Source organism: Biomphalaria glabrata, unplaced genomic scaffold (genome assembly GCF_947242115.1).
Source record: "Biomphalaria glabrata unplaced genomic scaffold, xgBioGlab47.1 scaffold_27, whole genome shotgun sequence".
Taxonomy (NCBI): domain Eukaryota; kingdom Metazoa; phylum Mollusca; class Gastropoda; family Planorbidae; genus Biomphalaria; species Biomphalaria glabrata.
In genome coordinates this window covers 92596-111248 of record NW_026602919.1, presented here as the reverse complement: position 1 = coordinate 111248, position 18653 = coordinate 92596, and the positions used below count along the sequence as shown (strand labels likewise).

The following is an 18653-nucleotide window of genomic DNA, read 5'->3' as shown; positions in this document are numbered from 1 at the left end:
TTAAAAATTCCTCCATTAATCATTCCTATAAACACGAAGATGGCTAAGGAGTCCAGTCTTCGATTTTAAAAGTCCTCCATTAATCCTTCCTATGAACACGAAGATGGCTAAAGAGTCCAGTCTTCGCTTTTGAAAAGTCCTAAGCTAAACATAGTAAAGTCATCAATTAAATGTGTTTTCTCCGCAACTATTTAGTTGGTCTGCAAGTACAAATGTTGATTAGTGTGCGTTGCATCACGAGCGGCGATATTTCCTTTGATGGACAGGTTCTTATGTTCCTTGAGTGTGACTTAATTATTGTTACAAACCTTCCATCGGAATATAAATGAAGACGTCTAACACAGTTATACATCCTTATGAATTTCTTTTTTAAGCACTCAAAGAATGATTTCACTGGGAATCGCAAATACATTTTGATCACCACATTAAGTGCAGAGATGAAAAATCTGCGAATTATCACATATTTGTACACAAACGTTTGTAGATATCCTCATCACAATTAAATAGAGATGTTTCGAAACATCACTGGTTACATCGCTTCACAATGTCTCAGTGGATGAGAGATGAGCGTGATACAAACGACACAAATCCCAACTGTTCCTGCACAATCATATACATCTGATGGCTTCTATTTTCATCCTTTTTTTTTTAACATTTGTTTTGCAAACGTGCATCAGTTGAATAGCTGGAGCCCAATAAAAAGTTTCAGGCTTGCATTTTCGGCTGACTCCTGTTTTGAGCTTGTCGACCGACAACTTCATTTTGATGAACTGACTGTAACAATATTTTTGATGACGTCGTGTTCAAGCTATTGAAGGTGGTCTACAAGCATCCGGTTTGAGGGCTGAAGCAGCCTCACAAACTTCGCACTCAACTAATGTCGAGTGAGTTGAATCAGCCTCAAAGCTTGCACTCAACTAATTATGTCCCAACTATTATTCAACTGAACTGAAATAACCGGTTATTTCACAAACTCATTCTTCTATGATATTTTTATAATGCCTTTAAACATTCCAAGTTATGATGATGCTTTGTCCAAGGCATTGTAGCACGTGAAAAAAGCAAAACAAGAAAAAGGATGTGCACTGCTGGGTTGTCTACAAATGCACACAGACATAACCAACTATTTTGTCTTGGATCAACAATTCAATTGATGACTATTAATACATCTAGTCCTCAGCTAAAAATCCTCATGTTTAAAACATAATACAATATCCTTTCCTATAAGTACAAAGATGGCCACCGAGACCGATCTTCTTTGAAAAAGTCCTCAACTACATCCTTTTAACATGAAGATGGCTAAAGAGCCCAGTCTTCACTTTTAAAATTCCTACGTTAATCATTCCTATAAACACGAAGATGGCTAAGGAGTCCAGTCTTCGATTTTAAAAGTCCTCCATTAATCCTTCCTATGAACACGAAGATGGCTAAAGAGTCCAGTCTTCACTTTTGAAAAGTCCTAAGCTAAACATAGTAAAGTCATCAATTAAATGTGTTTTCTCCGCAACTATTTAGTTGGTCTGCAAGTACAAATGTTGATTAGTGTGCGTTGCATCACGAGCGGCGATATTTCCTTTGATGGACAGGTTCTTATGTTCCTTGAGTGTGACTTAATTATTGTTACAAACCTTCCATCGGAATATAAATGAAGACGTCTAACACAGTTATACATCCTTATGAATTTCTTTTTTAAGCACTCAAAGAATGATTTCACTGGGAATCGCAAATACATTTTGATCACCACATTAAGTGCAGAGATGAAAAATCTGCGAATTATCACATATTTGTACACAAACGTTTGTAGATATCCTCATCACAATTAAATAGAGATGTTTCGAAACATCACTGGTTACATCGCTTCACAATGTCTCAGTGGATGAGAGATGAGCGTGATACAAACGACACAAATCCCAACTGTTCCTGCACAATCATATACATTTGATGGCTTCTATTTTCATCCTTTTTTTTTTAACATTTGTTTTGCAAACGTGCATCAGTTGAATAGCTGGAGCCCAATAAAAAGTTTCAGGCTTGCATTTTCGGCTGACTCCTGTTTTGAGCTTGTCGACCGACAACTTCATTTTGATGAACTGACTGTAACAATATTTTTGATGACGTCGTGTTCAAGCTATTGAAGGTGGTCTACAAGCATCCGGTTTGAGGGCTGAAGCAGCCTCACAAACTTCGCACTCAACTAATGTCGAGTGAGTTGAATCAGCCTCAAAGCTTGCTCTCAACTAATTATGTCCCAACTATTATTCAACTGAACTGAAATAACCGGTTATTTCACAAACTCATTCTTCTATGATATTTTTATAATGCCTTTAAACATTCCAAGTTATGATGATGCTTTGTCCAAGGCATTGTAGCACGTGAAAAAAGCAAAACAAGAAAAAGGATGTGCACTGCTGGGTTGTCTACAAATGCACACAGACATAACCAACTATTTTGTCTTGGATCAACAATTCAATTGATGACTATTAATACATCTAGTCCTCAGCTAAAAATCCTCATGTTTAAAACATAATACAATATCCTTTCCTATAAGTACAAAGATGGCCACCGAGACCGATCTTCTTTGAAAAAGTCCTCAACTACATCCTTTTAACATGAAGATGGCTAAAGAGCCCAGTCTTCACTTTTAAAATTCCTACGTTAATCATTCCTATGAACACGAAGATGGCTAAGGAGTCCAGTCTTCGCTTTAAAAATTCCTCCATTAATCATTCCTATAAACACGAAGATGGCTAAGGAGTCCAGTCTTCGATTTTAAAAGTCCTCCATTAATCCTTCCTATGAACACGAAGATGGCTAAAGAGTCCAGTCTTCGCTTTTGAAAAGTCCTAAGCTAAACATAGTAAAGTCATCAATTAAATGTGTTTTCTCCGCAACTATTTAGTTGGTCTGCAAGTACAAATGTTGATTAGTGTGCGTTGCATCACGAGCGGCGATATTTCCTTTGATGGACAGGTTCTTATGTTCCTTGAGTGTGACTTAATTATTGTTACAAACCTTCCATCGGAATATAAATGAAGACGTCTAACACAGTTATACATCCTTATGAATTTCTTTTTTAAGCACTCAAAGAATGATTTCACTGGGAATCGCAAATACATTTTGATCACCACATTAAGTGCAGAGATGAAAAATCTGCGAATTATCACATATTTGTACACAAACGTTTGTAGATATCCTCATCACAATTAAATAGAGATGTTTCGAAACATCACTGGTTACATCGCTTCACAATGTCTCAGTGGATGAGAGATGAGCGTGATACAAACGACACAAATCCCAACTGTTCCTGCACAATCATATACATCTGATGGCTTCTATTTTCATCCTTTTTTTTTTAACATTTGTTTTGCAAACGTGCATCAGTTGAATAGCTGGAGCCCAATAAAAAGTTTCAGGCTTGCATTTTCGGCTGACTCCTGTTTTGAGCTTGTCGACCGACAACTTCATTTTGATGAACTGACTGTAACAATATTTTTGATGACGTCGTGTTCAAGCTATTGAAGGTGGTCTACAAGCATCCGGTTTGAGGGCTGAAGCAGCCTCACAAACTTCGCACTCAACTAATGTCGAGTGAGTTGAATCAGCCTCAAAGCTTGCACTCAACTAATTATGTCCCAACTATTATTCAACTGAACTGAAATAACCGGTTATTTCACAAACTCATTCTTCTATGATATTTTTATAATGCCTTTAAACATTCCAAGTTATGATGATGCTTTGTCCAAGGCATTGTAGCACGTGAAAAAAGCAAAACAAGAAAAAGGATGTGCACTGCTGGGTTGTCTACAAATGCACACAGACATAACCAACTATTTTGTCTTGGATCAACAATTCAATTGATGACTATTAATACATCTAGTCCTCAGCTAAAAATCCTCATGTTTAAAACATAATACAATATCCTTTCCTATAAGTACAAAGATGGCCACCGAGACCGATCTTCTTTGAAAAAGTCCTCAACTACATCCTTTTAACATGAAGATGGCTAAAGAGCCCAGTCTTCACTTTTAAAATTCCTACGTTAATCATTCCTATGAACACGAAGATGGCTAAGGAGTCCAGTCTTCGCTTTAAAAATTCCTCCATTAATCATTCCTATAAACACGAAGATGGCTAAGGAGTCCAGTCTTCGATTTTAAAAGTCCTCCATTAATCCTTCCTATGAACACGAAGATGGCTAAAGAGTCCAGTCTTCGCTTTTGAAAAGTCCTAAGCTAAACATAGTAAAGTCATCAATTAAATGTGTTTTCTCCGCAACTATTTAGTTGGTCTGCAAGTACAAATGTTGATTAGTGTGCGTTGCATCACGAGCGGCGATATTTCCTTTGATGGACAGGTTCTTATGTTCCTTGAGTGTGACTTAATTATTGTTACAAACCTTCCATCGGAATATAAATGAAGACGTCTAACACAGTTATACATCCTTATGAATTTCTTTTTTAAGCACTCAAAGAATGATTTCACTGGGAATCGCAAATACATTTTGATCACCACATTAAGTGCAGAGATGAAAAATCTGCGAATTATCACATATTTGTACACAAACGTTTGTAGATATCCTCATCACAATTAAATAGAGATGTTTCGAAACATCACTGGTTACATCGCTTCACAATGTCTCAGTGGATGAGAGATGAGCGTGATACAAACGACACAAATCCCAACTGTTCCTGCACAATCATATACATTTGATGGCTTCTATTTTCATCCTTTTTTTTTAACATTTGTTTTGCAAACGTGCATCAGTTGAATAGCTGGAGCCCAATAAAAAGTTTCAGGCTTGCATTTTCGGCTGACTCCTGTTTTGAGCTTGTCGACCGACAACTTCATTTTGATGAACTGACTGTAACAATATTTTTGATGACGTCGTGTTCAAGCTATTGAAGGTGGTCTACAAGCATCCGGTTTGAGGGCTGAAGCAGCCTCACAAACTTCGCACTCAACTAATGTCGAGTGAGTTGAATCAGCCTCAAAGCTTGCTCTCAACTAATTATGTCCCAACTATTATTCAACTGAACTGAAATAACCGGTTATTTCACAAACTCATTCTTCTATGATATTTTTATAATGCCTTTAAACATTCCAAGTTATGATGATGCTTTGTCCAAGGCATTGTAGCACGTGAAAAAAGCAAAACAAGAAAAAGGATGTGCACTGCTGGGTTGTCTACAAATGCACACAGACATAACCAACTATTTTGTCTTGGATCAACAATTCAATTGATGACTATTAATACATCTAGTCCTCAGCTAAAAATCCTCATGTTTAAAACATAATACAATATCCTTTCCTATAAGTACAAAGATGGCCACCGAGACCGATCTTCTTTGAAAAAGTCCTCAACTACATCCTTTTAACATGAAGATGGCTAAAGAGCCCAGTCTTCACTTTTAAAATTCCTACGTTAATCATTCCTATGAACACGAAGATGGCTAAGGAGTCCAGTCTTCGCTTTAAAAATTCCTCCATTAATCATTCCTATAAACACGAAGATGGCTAAGGAGTCCAGTCTTCGATTTTAAAAGTCCTCCATTAATCCTTCCTATGAACACGAAGATGGCTAAAGAGTCCAGTCTTCGCTTTTGAAAAGTCCTAAGCTAAACATAGTAAAGTCATCAATTAAATGTGTTTTCTCCGCAACTATTTAGTTGGTCTGCAAGTACAAATGTTGATTAGTGTGCGTTGCATCACGAGCGGCGATATTTCCTTTGATGGACAGGTTCTTATGTCCCTTGAGTGTGACTTAATTATTGTTACAAACCTTCCATCGGAATATAAATGAAGACGTCTAACACAGTTATACATCCTTATGAATTTCTTTTTTAAGCACTCAAAGAATGATTTCACTGGGAATCGCAAATACATTTTGATCACCACATTAAGTGCAGAGATGAAAAATCTGCGAATTATCACATATTTGTACACAAACGTTTGTAGATATCCTCATCACAATCAAATAGAGATGTTTCGAAACATCACTGGTTACATCGCTTCACAATGTCTCAGTGGATGAGAGATGAGCGTGATACAAACGACACAAATCCCAACTGTTCCTGCACAATCATATACATCTGATGGCTTCTATTTTCATCCTTTTTTTTTTAACATTTGTTTTGCAAACGTGCATCAGTTGAATAGCTGGAGCCCAATAAAAAGTTTCAGGCTTGCATTTTCGGCTGACTCCTGTTTTGAGCTTGTCGACCGACAACTTCATTTTGATGAACTGACTGTAACAATATTTTTGATGACGTCGTGTTCAAGCTATTGAAGGTGGTCTACAAGCATCCGGTTTGAGGGCTGAAGCAGCCTCACAAACTTCGCACTCAACTAATGTCGAGTGAGTTGAATCAGCCTCAAAGCTTGCACTCAACTAATTATGTCCCAACTATTATTCAACTGAACTGAAATAACCGGTTATTTCACAAACTCATTCTTCTATGATATTTTTATAATGCCTTTAAACATTCCAAGTTATGATGATGCTTTGTCCAAGGCATTGTAGCACGTGAAAAAAGCAAAACAAGAAAAAGGATGTGCACTGCTGGGTTGTCTACAAATGCACACAGACATAACCAACTATTTTGTCTTGGATCAACAATTCAATTGATGACTATTAATACATCTAGTCCTCAGCTAAAAATCCTCATGTTTAAAACATAATACAATATCCTTTCCTATAAGTACAAAGATGGCCACCGAGACCGATCTTCTTTGAAAAAGTCCTCAACTACATCCTTTTAACATGAAGATGGCTAAAGAGCCCAGTCTTCACTTTTAAAATTCCTACGTTAATCATTCCTATGAACACGAAGATGGCTAAGGAGTCCAGTCTTCGCTTTAAAAATTCCTCCATTAATCATTCCTATAAACACGAAGATGGCTAAGGAGTCCAGTCTTCGATTTTAAAAGTCCTCCATTAATCCTTCCTATGAACACGAAGATGGCTAAAGAGTCCAGTCTTCGCTTTTGAAAAGTCCTAAGCTAAACATAGTAAAGTCATCAATTAAATGTGTTTTCTCCGCAACTATTTAGTTGGTCTGCAAGTACAAATGTTGATTAGTGTGCGTTGCATCACGAGCGGCGATATTTCCTTTGATGGACAGGTTCTTATGTTCCTTGAGTGTGACTTAATTATTGTTACAAACCTTCCATCGGAATATAAATGAAGACGTCTAACACAGTTATACATCCTTATGAATTTCTTTTTTAAGCACTCAAAGAATGATTTCACTGGGAATCGCAAATACATTTTGATCACCACATTAAGTGCAGAGATGAAAAATCTGCGAATTATCACATATTTGTACACAAACGTTTGTAGATATCCTCATCACAATTAAATAGAGATGTTTCGAAACATCACTGGTTACATCGCTTCACAATGTCTCAGTGGATGAGAGATGAGCGTGATACAAACGACACAAATCCCAACTGTTCCTGCACAATCATATACATCTGATGGCTTCTATTTTCATCCTTTTTTTTTTAACATTTGTTTTGCAAACGTGCATCAGTTGAATAGCTGGAGCCCAATAAAAAGTTTCAGGCTTGCATTTTCGGCTGACTCCTGTTTTGAGCTTGTCGACCGACAACTTCATTTTGATGAACTGACTGTAACAATATTTTTGATGACGTCGTGTTCAAGCTATTGAAGGTGGTCTACAAGCATCCGGTTTGAGGGCTGAAGCAGCCTCACAAACTTCGCACTCAACTAATGTCGAGTGAGTTGAATCAGCCTCAAAGCTTGCTCTCAACTAATTATGTCCCAACTATTATTCAACTGAACTGAAATAACCGGTTATTTCACAAACTCATTCTTCTATGATATTTTTATAATGCCTTTAAACATTCCAAGTTATGATGATGCTTTGTCCAAGGCATTGTAGCACGTGAAAAAAGCAAAACAAGAAAAAGGATGTGCACTGCTGGGTTGTCTACAAATGCACACAGACATAACCAACTATTTTGTCTTGGATCAACAATTCAATTGATGACTATTAATACATCTAGTCCTCAGCTAAAAATCCTCATGTTTAAAACATAATACAATATCCTTTCCTATAAGTACAAAGATGGCCACCGAGACCGATCTTCTTTGAAAAAGTCCTCAACTACATCCTTTTAACATGAAGATGGCTAAAGAGCCCAGTCTTCACTTTTAAAATTCCTACGTTAATCATTCCTATAAACACGAAGATGGCTAAGGAGTCCAGTCTTCGATTTTAAAAGTCCTCCATTAATCCTTCCTATGAACACGAAGATGGCTAAAGAGTCCAGTCTTCACTTTTGAAAAGTCCTAAGCTAAACATAGTAAAGTCATCAATTAAATGTGTTTTCTCCGCAACTATTTAGTTGGTCTGCAAGTACAAATGTTGATTAGTGTGCGTTGCATCACGAGCGGCGATATTTCCTTTGATGGACAGGTTCTTATGTTCCTTGAGTGTGACTTAATTATTGTTACAAACCTTCCATCGGAATATAAATGAAGACGTCTAACACAGTTATACATCCTTATGAATTTCTTTTTTAAGCACTCAAAGAATGATTTCACTGGGAATCGCAAATACATTTTGATCACCACATTAAGTGCAGAGATGAAAAATCTGCGAATTATCACATATTTGTACACAAACGTTTGTAGATATCCTCATCACAATTAAATAGAGATGTTTCGAAACATCACTGGTTACATCGCTTCACAATGTCTCAGTGGATGAGAGATGAGCGTGATACAAACGACACAAATCCCAACTGTTCCTGCACAATCATATACATTTGATGGCTTCTATTTTCATCCTTTTTTTTTTAACATTTGTTTTGCAAACGTGCATCAGTTGAATAGCTGGAGCCCAATAAAAAGTTTCAGGCTTGCATTTTCGGCTGACTCCTGTTTTGAGCTTGTCGACCGACAACTTCATTTTGATGAACTGACTGTAACAATATTTTTGATGACGTCGTGTTCAAGCTATTGAAGGTGGTCTACAAGCATCCGGTTTGAGGGCTGAAGCAGCCTCACAAACTTCGCACTCAACTAATGTCGAGTGAGTTGAATCAGCCTCAAAGCTTGCTCTCAACTAATTATGTCCCAACTATTATTCAACTGAACTGAAATAACCGGTTATTTCACAAACTCATTCTTCTATGATATTTTTATAATGCCTTTAAACATTCCAAGTTATGATGATGCTTTGTCCAAGGCATTGTAGCACGTGAAAAAAGCAAAACAAGAAAAAGGATGTGCACTGCTGGGTTGTCTACAAATGCACACAGACATAACCAACTATTTTGTCTTGGATCAACAATTCAATTGATGACTATTAATACATCTAGTCCTCAGCTAAAAATCCTCATGTTTAAAACATAATACAATATCCTTTCCTATAAGTACAAAGATGGCCACCGAGACCGATCTTCTTTGAAAAAGTCCTCAACTACATCCTTTTAACATGAAGATGGCTAAAGAGCCCAGTCTTCACTTTTAAAATTCCTACGTTAATCATTCCTATGAACACGAAGATGGCTAAGGAGTCCAGTCTTCGCTTTAAAAATTCCTCCATTAATCATTCCTATAAACACGAAGATGGCTAAGGAGTCCAGTCTTCGATTTTAAAAGTCCTCCATTAATCCTTCCTATGAACACGAAGATGGCTAAAGAGTCCAGTCTTCGCTTTTGAAAAGTCCTAAGCTAAACATAGTAAAGTCATCAATTAAATGTGTTTTCTCCGCAACTATTTAGTTGGTCTGCAAGTACAAATGTTGATTAGTGTGCGTTGCATCACGAGCGGCGATATTTCCTTTGATGGACAGGTTCTTATGTTCCTTGAGTGTGACTTAATTATTGTTACAAACCTTCCATCGGAATATAAATGAAGACGTCTAACACAGTTATACATCCTTATGAATTTCTTTTTTAAGCACTCAAAGAATGATTTCACTGGGAATCGCAAATACATTTTGATCACCACATTAAGTGCAGAGATGAAAAATCTGCGAATTATCACATATTTGTACACAAACGTTTGTAGATATCCTCATCACAATTAAATAGAGATGTTTCGAAACATCACTGGTTACATCGCTTCACAATGTCTCAGTGGATGAGAGATGAGCGTGATACAAACGACACAAATCCCAACTGTTCCTGCACAATCATATACATTTGATGGCTTCTATTTTCATCCTTTTTTTTTTAACATTTGTTTTGCAAACGTGCATCAGTTGAATAGCTGGAGCCCAATAAAAAGTTTCAGGCTTGCATTTTCGGCTGACTCCTGTTTTGAGCTTGTCGACCGACAACTTCATTTTGATGAACTGACTGTAACAATATTTTTGATGACGTCGTGTTCAAGCTATTGAAGGTGGTCTACAAGCATCCGGTTTGAGGGCTGAAGCAGCCTCACAAACTTCGCACTCAACTAATGTCGAGTGAGTTGAATCAGCCTCAAAGCTTGCTCTCAACTAATTATGTCCCAACTATTATTCAACTGAACTGAAATAACCGGTTATTTCACAAACTCATTCTTCTATGATATTTTTATAATGCCTTTAAACATTCCAAGTTATGATGATGCTTTGTCCAAGGCATTGTAGCACGTGAAAAAAGCAAAACAAGAAAAAGGATGTGCACTGCTGGGTTGTCTACAAATGCACACAGACATAACCAACTATTTTGTCTTGGATCAACAATTCAATTGATGACTATTAATACATCTAGTCCTCAGCTAAAAATCCTCATGTTTAAAACATAATACAATATCCTTTCCTATAAGTACAAAGATGGCCACCGAGACCGATCTTCTTTGAAAAAGTCCTCAACTACATCCTTTTAACATGAAGATGGCTAAAGAGCCCAGTCTTCACTTTTAAAATTCCTACGTTAATCATTCCTATGAACACGAAGATGGCTAAGGAGTCCAGTCTTCGCTTTAAAAATTCCTCCATTAATCATTCCTATAAACACGAAGATGGCTAAGGAGTCCAGTCTTCGATTTTAAAAGTCCTCCATTAATCCTTCCTATGAACACGAAGATGGCTAAAGAGTCCAGTCTTCGCTTTTGAAAAGTCCTAAGCTAAACATAGTAAAGTCATCAATTAAATGTGTTTTCTCCGCAACTATTTAGTTGGTCTGCAAGTACAAATGTTGATTAGTGTGCGTTGCATCACGAGCGGCGATATTTCCTTTGATGGACAGGTTCTTATGTTCCTTGAGTGTGACTTAATTATTGTTACAAACCTTCCATCGGAATATAAATGAAGACGTCTAACACAGTTATACATCCTTATGAATTTCTTTTTTAAGCACTCAAAGAATGATTTCACTGGGAATCGCAAATACATTTTGATCACCACATTAAGTGCAGAGATGAAAAATCTGCGAATTATCACATATTTGTACACAAACGTTTGTAGATATCCTCATCACAATTAAATAGAGATGTTTCGAAACATCACTGGTTACATCGCTTCACAATGTCTCAGTGGATGAGAGATGAGCGTGATACAAACGACACAAATCCCAACTGTTCCTGCACAATCATATACATCTGATGGCTTCTATTTTCATCCTTTTTTTTTTAACATTTGTTTTGCAAACGTGCATCAGTTGAATAGCTGGAGCCCAATAAAAAGTTTCAGGCTTGCATTTTCGGCTGACTCCTGTTTTGAGCTTGTCGACCGACAACTTCATTTTGATGAACTGACTGTAACAATATTTTTGATGACGTCGTGTTCAAGCTATTGAAGGTGGTCTACAAGCATCCGGTTTGAGGGCTGAAGCAGCCTCACAAACTTCGCACTCAACTAATGTCGAGTGAGTTGAATCAGCCTCAAAGCTTGCTCTCAACTAATTATGTCCCAACTATTATTCAACTGAACTGAAATAACCGGTTATTTCACAAACTCATTCTTCTATGATATTTTTATAATGCCTTTAAACATTCCAAGTTATGATGATGCTTTGTCCAAGGCATTGTAGCACGTGAAAAAAGCAAAACAAGAAAAAGGATGTGCACTGCTGGGTTGTCTACAAATGCACACAGACATAACCAACTATTTTGTCTTGGATCAACAATTCAATTGATGACTATTAATACATCTAGTCCTCAGCTAAAAATCCTCATGTTTAAAACATAATACAATATCCTTTCCTATAAGTACAAAGATGGCCACCGAGACCGATCTTCTTTGAAAAAGTCCTCAACTACATCCTTTTAACATGAAGATGGCTAAAGAGCCCAGTCTTCACTTTTAAAATTCCTACGTTAATCATTCCTATAAACACGAAGATGGCTAAGGAGTCCAGTCTTCGATTTTAAAAGTCCTCCATTAATCCTTCCTATGAACACGAAGATGGCTAAAGAGTCCAGTCTTCACTTTTGAAAAGTCCTAAGCTAAACATAGTAAAGTCATCAATTAAATGTGTTTTCTCCGCAACTATTTAGTTGGTCTGCAAGTACAAATGTTGATTAGTGTGCGTTGCATCACGAGCGGCGATATTTCCTTTGATGGACAGGTTCTTATGTTCCTTGAGTGTGACTTAATTATTGTTACAAACCTTCCATCGGAATATAAATGAAGACGTCTAACACAGTTATACATCCTTATGAATTTCTTTTTTAAGCACTCAAAGAATGATTTCACTGGGAATCGCAAATACATTTTGATCACCACATTAAGTGCAGAGATGAAAAATCTGCGAATTATCACATATTTGTACACAAACGTTTGTAGATATCCTCATCACAATTAAATAGAGATGTTTCGAAACATCACTGGTTACATCGCTTCACAATGTCTCAGTGGATGAGAGATGAGCGTGATACAAACGACACAAATCCCAACTGTTCCTGCACAATCATATACATTTGATGGCTTCTATTTTCATCCTTTTTTTTTTAACATTTGTTTTGCAAACGTGCATCAGTTGAATAGCTGGAGCCCAATAAAAAGTTTCAGGCTTGCATTTTCGGCTGACTCCTGTTTTGAGCTTGTCGACCGACAACTTCATTTTGATGAACTGACTGTAACAATATTTTTGATGACGTCGTGTTCAAGCTATTGAAGGTGGTCTACAAGCATCCGGTTTGAGGGCTGAAGCAGCCTCACAAACTTCGCACTCAACTAATGTCGAGTGAGTTGAATCAGCCTCAAAGCTTGCTCTCAACTAATTATGTCCCAACTATTATTCAACTGAACTGAAATAACCGGTTATTTCACAAACTCATTCTTCTATGATATTTTTATAATGCCTTTAAACATTCCAAGTTATGATGATGCTTTGTCCAAGGCATTGTAGCACGTGAAAAAAGCAAAACAAGAAAAAGGATGTGCACTGCTGGGTTGTCTACAAATGCACACAGACATAACCAACTATTTTGTCTTGGATCAACAATTCAATTGATGACTATTAATACATCTAGTCCTCAGCTAAAAATCCTCATGTTTAAAACATAATACAATATCCTTTCCTATAAGTACAAAGATGGCCACCGAGACCGATCTTCTTTGAAAAAGTCCTCAACTACATCCTTTTAACATGAAGATGGCTAAAGAGCCCAGTCTTCACTTTTAAAATTCCTACGTTAATCATTCCTATGAACACGAAGATGGCTAAGGAGTCCAGTCTTCGCTTTAAAAATTCCTCCATTAATCATTCCTATAAACACGAAGATGGCTAAGGAGTCCAGTCTTCGATTTTAAAAGTCCTCCATTAATCCTTCCTATGAACACGAAGATGGCTAAAGAGTCCAGTCTTCGCTTTTGAAAAGTCCTAAGCTAAACATAGTAAAGTCATCAATTAAATGTGTTTTCTCCGCAACTATTTAGTTGGTCTGCAAGTACAAATGTTGATTAGTGTGCGTTGCATCACGAGCGGCGATATTTCCTTTGATGGACAGGTTCTTATGTTCCTTGAGTGTGACTTAATTATTGTTACAAACCTTCCATCGGAATATAAATGAAGACGTCTAACACAGTTATACATCCTTATGAATTTCTTTTTTAAGCACTCAAAGAATGATTTCACTGGGAATCGCAAATACATTTTGATCACCACATTAAGTGCAGAGATGAAAAATCTGCGAATTATCACATATTTGTACACAAACGTTTGTAGATATCCTCATCACAATTAAATAGAGATGTTTCGAAACATCACTGGTTACATCGCTTCACAATGTCTCAGTGGATGAGAGATGAGCGTGATACAAACGACACAAATCCCAACTGTTCCTGCACAATCATATACATTTGATGGCTTCTATTTTCATCCTTTTTTTTTTAACATTTGTTTTGCAAACGTGCATCAGTTGAATAGCTGGAGCCCAATAAAAAGTTTCAGGCTTGCATTTTCGGCTGACTCCTGTTTTGAGCTTGTCGACCGACAACTTCATTTTGATGAACTGACTGTAACAATATTTTTGATGACGTCGTGTTCAAGCTATTGAAGGTGGTCTACAAGCATCCGGTTTGAGGGCTGAAGCAGCCTCACAAACTTCGCACTCAACTAATGTCGAGTGAGTTGAATCAGCCTCAAAGCTTGCTCTCAACTAATTATGTCCCAACTATTATTCAACTGAACTGAAATAACCGGTTATTTCACAAACTCATTCTTCTATGATATTTTTATAATGCCTTTAAACATTCCAAGTTATGATGATGCTTTGTCCAAGGCATTGTAGCACGTGAAAAAAGCAAAACAAGAAAAAGGATGTGCACTGCTGGGTTGTCTACAAATGCACACAGACATAACCAACTATTTTGTCTTGGATCAACAATTCAATTGATGACTATTAATACATCTAGTCCTCAGCTAAAAATCCTCATGTTTAAAACATAATACAATATCCTTTCCTATAAGTACAAAGATGGCCACCGAGACCGATCTTCTTTGAAAAAGTCCTCAACTACATCCTTTTAACATGAAGATGGCTAAAGAGCCCAGTCTTCACTTTTAAAATTCCTACGTTAATCATTCCTATGAACACGAAGATGGCTAAGGAGTCCAGTCTTCGCTTTAAAAATTCCTCCATTAATCATTCCTATAAACACGAAGATGGCTAAGGAGTCCAGTCTTCGATTTTAAAAGTCCTCCATTAATCCTTCCTATGAACACGAAGATGGCTAAAGAGTCCAGTCTTCGCTTTTGAAAAGTCCTAAGCTAAACATAGTAAAGTCATCAATTAAATGTGTTTTCTCCGCAACTATTTAGTTGGTCTGCAAGTACAAATGTTGATTAGTGTGCGTTGCATCACGAGCGGCGATATTTCCTTTGATGGACAGGTTCTTATGTTCCTTGAGTGTGACTTAATTATTGTTACAAACCTTCCATCGGAATATAAATGAAGACGTCTAACACAGTTATACATCCTTATGAATTTCTTTTTTAAGCACTCAAAGAATGATTTCACTGGGAATCGCAAATACATTTTGATCACCACATTAAGTGCAGAGATGAAAAATCTGCGAATTATCACATATTTGTACACAAACGTTTGTAGATATCCTCATCACAATCAAATAGAGATGTTTCGAAACATCACTGGTTACATCGCTTCACAATGTCTCAGTGGATGAGAGATGAGCGTGATACAAACGACACAAATCCCAACTGTTCCTGCACAATCATATACATCTGATGGCTTCTATTTTCATCCTTTTTTTTTTAACATTTGTTTTGCAAACGTGCATCAGTTGAATAGCTGGAGCCCAATAAAAAGTTTCAGGCTTGCATTTTCGGCTGACTCCTGTTTTGAGCTTGTCGACCGACAACTTCATTTTGATGAACTGACTGTAACAATATTTTTGATGACGTCGTGTTCAAGCTATTGAAGGTGGTCTACAAGCATCCGGTTTGAGGGCTGAAGCAGCCTCACAAACTTCGCACTCAACTAATGTCGAGTGAGTTGAATCAGCCTCAAAGCTTGCACTCAACTAATTATGTCCCAACTATTATTCAACTGAACTGAAATAACCGGTTATTTCACAAACTCATTCTTCTATGATATTTTTATAATGCCTTTAAACATTCCAAGTTATGATGATGCTTTGTCCAAGGCATTGTAGCACGTGAAAAAAGCAAAACAAGAAAAAGGATGTGCACTGCTGGGTTGTCTACAAATGCACACAGACATAACCAACTATTTTGTCTTGGATCAACAATTCAATTGATGACTATTAATACATCTAGTCCTCAGCTAAAAATCCTCATGTTTAAAACATAATACAATATCCTTTCCTATAAGTACAAAGATGGCCACCGAGACCGATCTTCTTTGAAAAAGTCCTCAACTACATCCTTTTAACATGAAGATGGCTAAAGAGCCCAGTCTTCACTTTTAAAATTCCTACGTTAATCATTCCTATGAACACGAAGATGGCTAAGGAGTCCAGTCTTCGCTTTAAAAATTCCTCCATTAATCATTCCTATAAACACGAAGATGGCTAAGGAGTCCAGTCTTCGATTTTAAAAGTCCTCCATTAATCCTTCCTATGAACACGAAGATGGCTAAAGAGTCCAGTCTTCGCTTTTGAAAAGTCCTAAGCTAAACATAGTAAAGTCATCAATTAAATGTGTTTTCTCCGCAACTATTTAGTTGGTCTGCAAGTACAAATGTTGATTAGTGTGCGTTGCATCACGAGCGGCGATATTTCCTTTGATGGACAGGTTCTTATGTTCCTTGAGTGTGACTTAATTATTGTTACAAACCTTCCATCGGAATATAAATGAAGACGTCTAACACAGTTATACATCCTTATGAATTTCTTTTTTAAGCACTCAAAGAATGATTTCACTGGGAATCGCAAATACATTTTGATCACCACATTAAGTGCAGAGATGAAAAATCTGCGAATTATCACATATTTGTACACAAACGTTTGTAGATATCCTCATCACAATTAAATAGAGATGTTTCGAAACATCACTGGTTACATCGCTTCACAATGTCTCAGTGGATGAGAGATGAGCGTGATACAAACGACACAAATCCCAACTGTTCCTGCACAATCATATACATCTGATGGCTTCTATTTTCATCCTTTTTTTTTTAACATTTGTTTTGCAAACGTGCATCAGTTGAATAGCTGGAGCCCAATAAAAAGTTTCAGGCTTGCATTTTCGGCTGACTCCTGTTTTGAGCTTGTCGACCGACAACTTCATTTTGATGAACTGACTGTAACAATATTTTTGATGACGTCGTGTTCAAGCTATTGAAGGTGGTCTACAAGCATCCGGTTTGAGGGCTGAAGCAGCCTCACAAACTTCGCACTCAACTAATGTCGAGTGAGTTGAATCAGCCTCAAAGCTTGCTCTCAACTAATTATGTCCCAACTATTATTCAACTGAACTGAAATAACCGGTTATTTCACAAACTCATTCTTCTATGATATTTTTATAATGCCTTTAAACATTCCAAGTTATGATGATGCTTTGTCCAAGGCATTGTAGCACGTGAAAAAAGCAAAACAAGAAAAAGGATGTGCACTGCTGGGTTGTCTACAAATGCACACAGACATAACCAACTATTTTGTCTTGGATCAACAATTCAATTGATGACTATTAATACATCTAGTCCTCAGCTAAAAATCCTCATGTTTAAAACATAATACAATATCCTTTCCTATAAGTACAAAGATGGCCACCGAGACCGATCTTCTTTGAAAAAGTCCTCAACTACATCCTTTTAACATGAAGATGGCTAAAGAGCCCAGTCTTCACTTTTAAAATTCCTACGTTAATCATTCCTATGAACACGAAGATGGCTAAGGAGTCCAGTCTTCGCTTTAAAAATTCCTCCATTAATCATTCCTATAAACACGAAGATGGCTAAGGAGTCCAGTCTTCGATTTTAAAAGTCCTCCATTAATCCTTCCTATGAACACGAAGATGGCTAAAGAGTCCAGTCTTCGCTTTTGAAAAGTCCTAAGCTAAACATAGTAAAGTCATCAATTAAATGTGTTTTCTCCGCAACTATTTAGTTGGTCTGCAAGTACAAATGTTGATTAGTGTGCGTTGCATCACGAGCGGCGATATTTCCTTTGATGGACAGGTTCTTATGTTCCTTGAGTGTGACTTAATTATTGTTACAAACCTTCCATCGGAATATAAATGAAGACGTCTAACACAGTTATACATCCTTATGAATTTCTTTTTTAAGCACTCAAAGAATGATTTCACTGTGAATTGCAAACACATTTTGATCACCAGATTAAGTGTAGAGTCTCAATGAATGAGAGATGAGTGTGATACAAATGACAATCCCAAATGTTCCTGCACAATTATATACATGTAATGGATTAAATCTTTTTTTTTTTTTACATTTGTTTTGCGAATGTGCGTCAGTTGAATATCTGGAGTCAAATAAATAGATGCATCATGAGCGGCAACATTTCCTTTGGTGGAAACGTTCATACTGATTGTTCATTGAATGTGTTAGGGTTAGGATTTTTTGCATGCAATTGTATATCATATCACATGGAATAGTAGATTTTTTTTTTCACATTAACTCCCAACAATAGTAACTTGAATTATCCCAATCTCCAGTAACTTGAATCATCCCAATCTCCAAGTGGCAAAGTGAAAGTTGATGGTGATTCACAACTTTTCATTTTTGTGTTTGAATTCCATATTTAGAATA

At 36.9% G+C, this 18653-nt stretch overlaps 1 long non-coding RNA gene across 4 annotated transcripts in view; it reads right to left on the bottom strand.

Annotated features, from left to right (window-relative positions):
- Positions 1-18653, bottom strand: part of LOC129924107 (uncharacterized) — a 45941-nt gene that overhangs the window by 24460 nt on the left and 2828 nt on the right. The gene's annotated exons all lie outside the window — the stretch shown is intronic.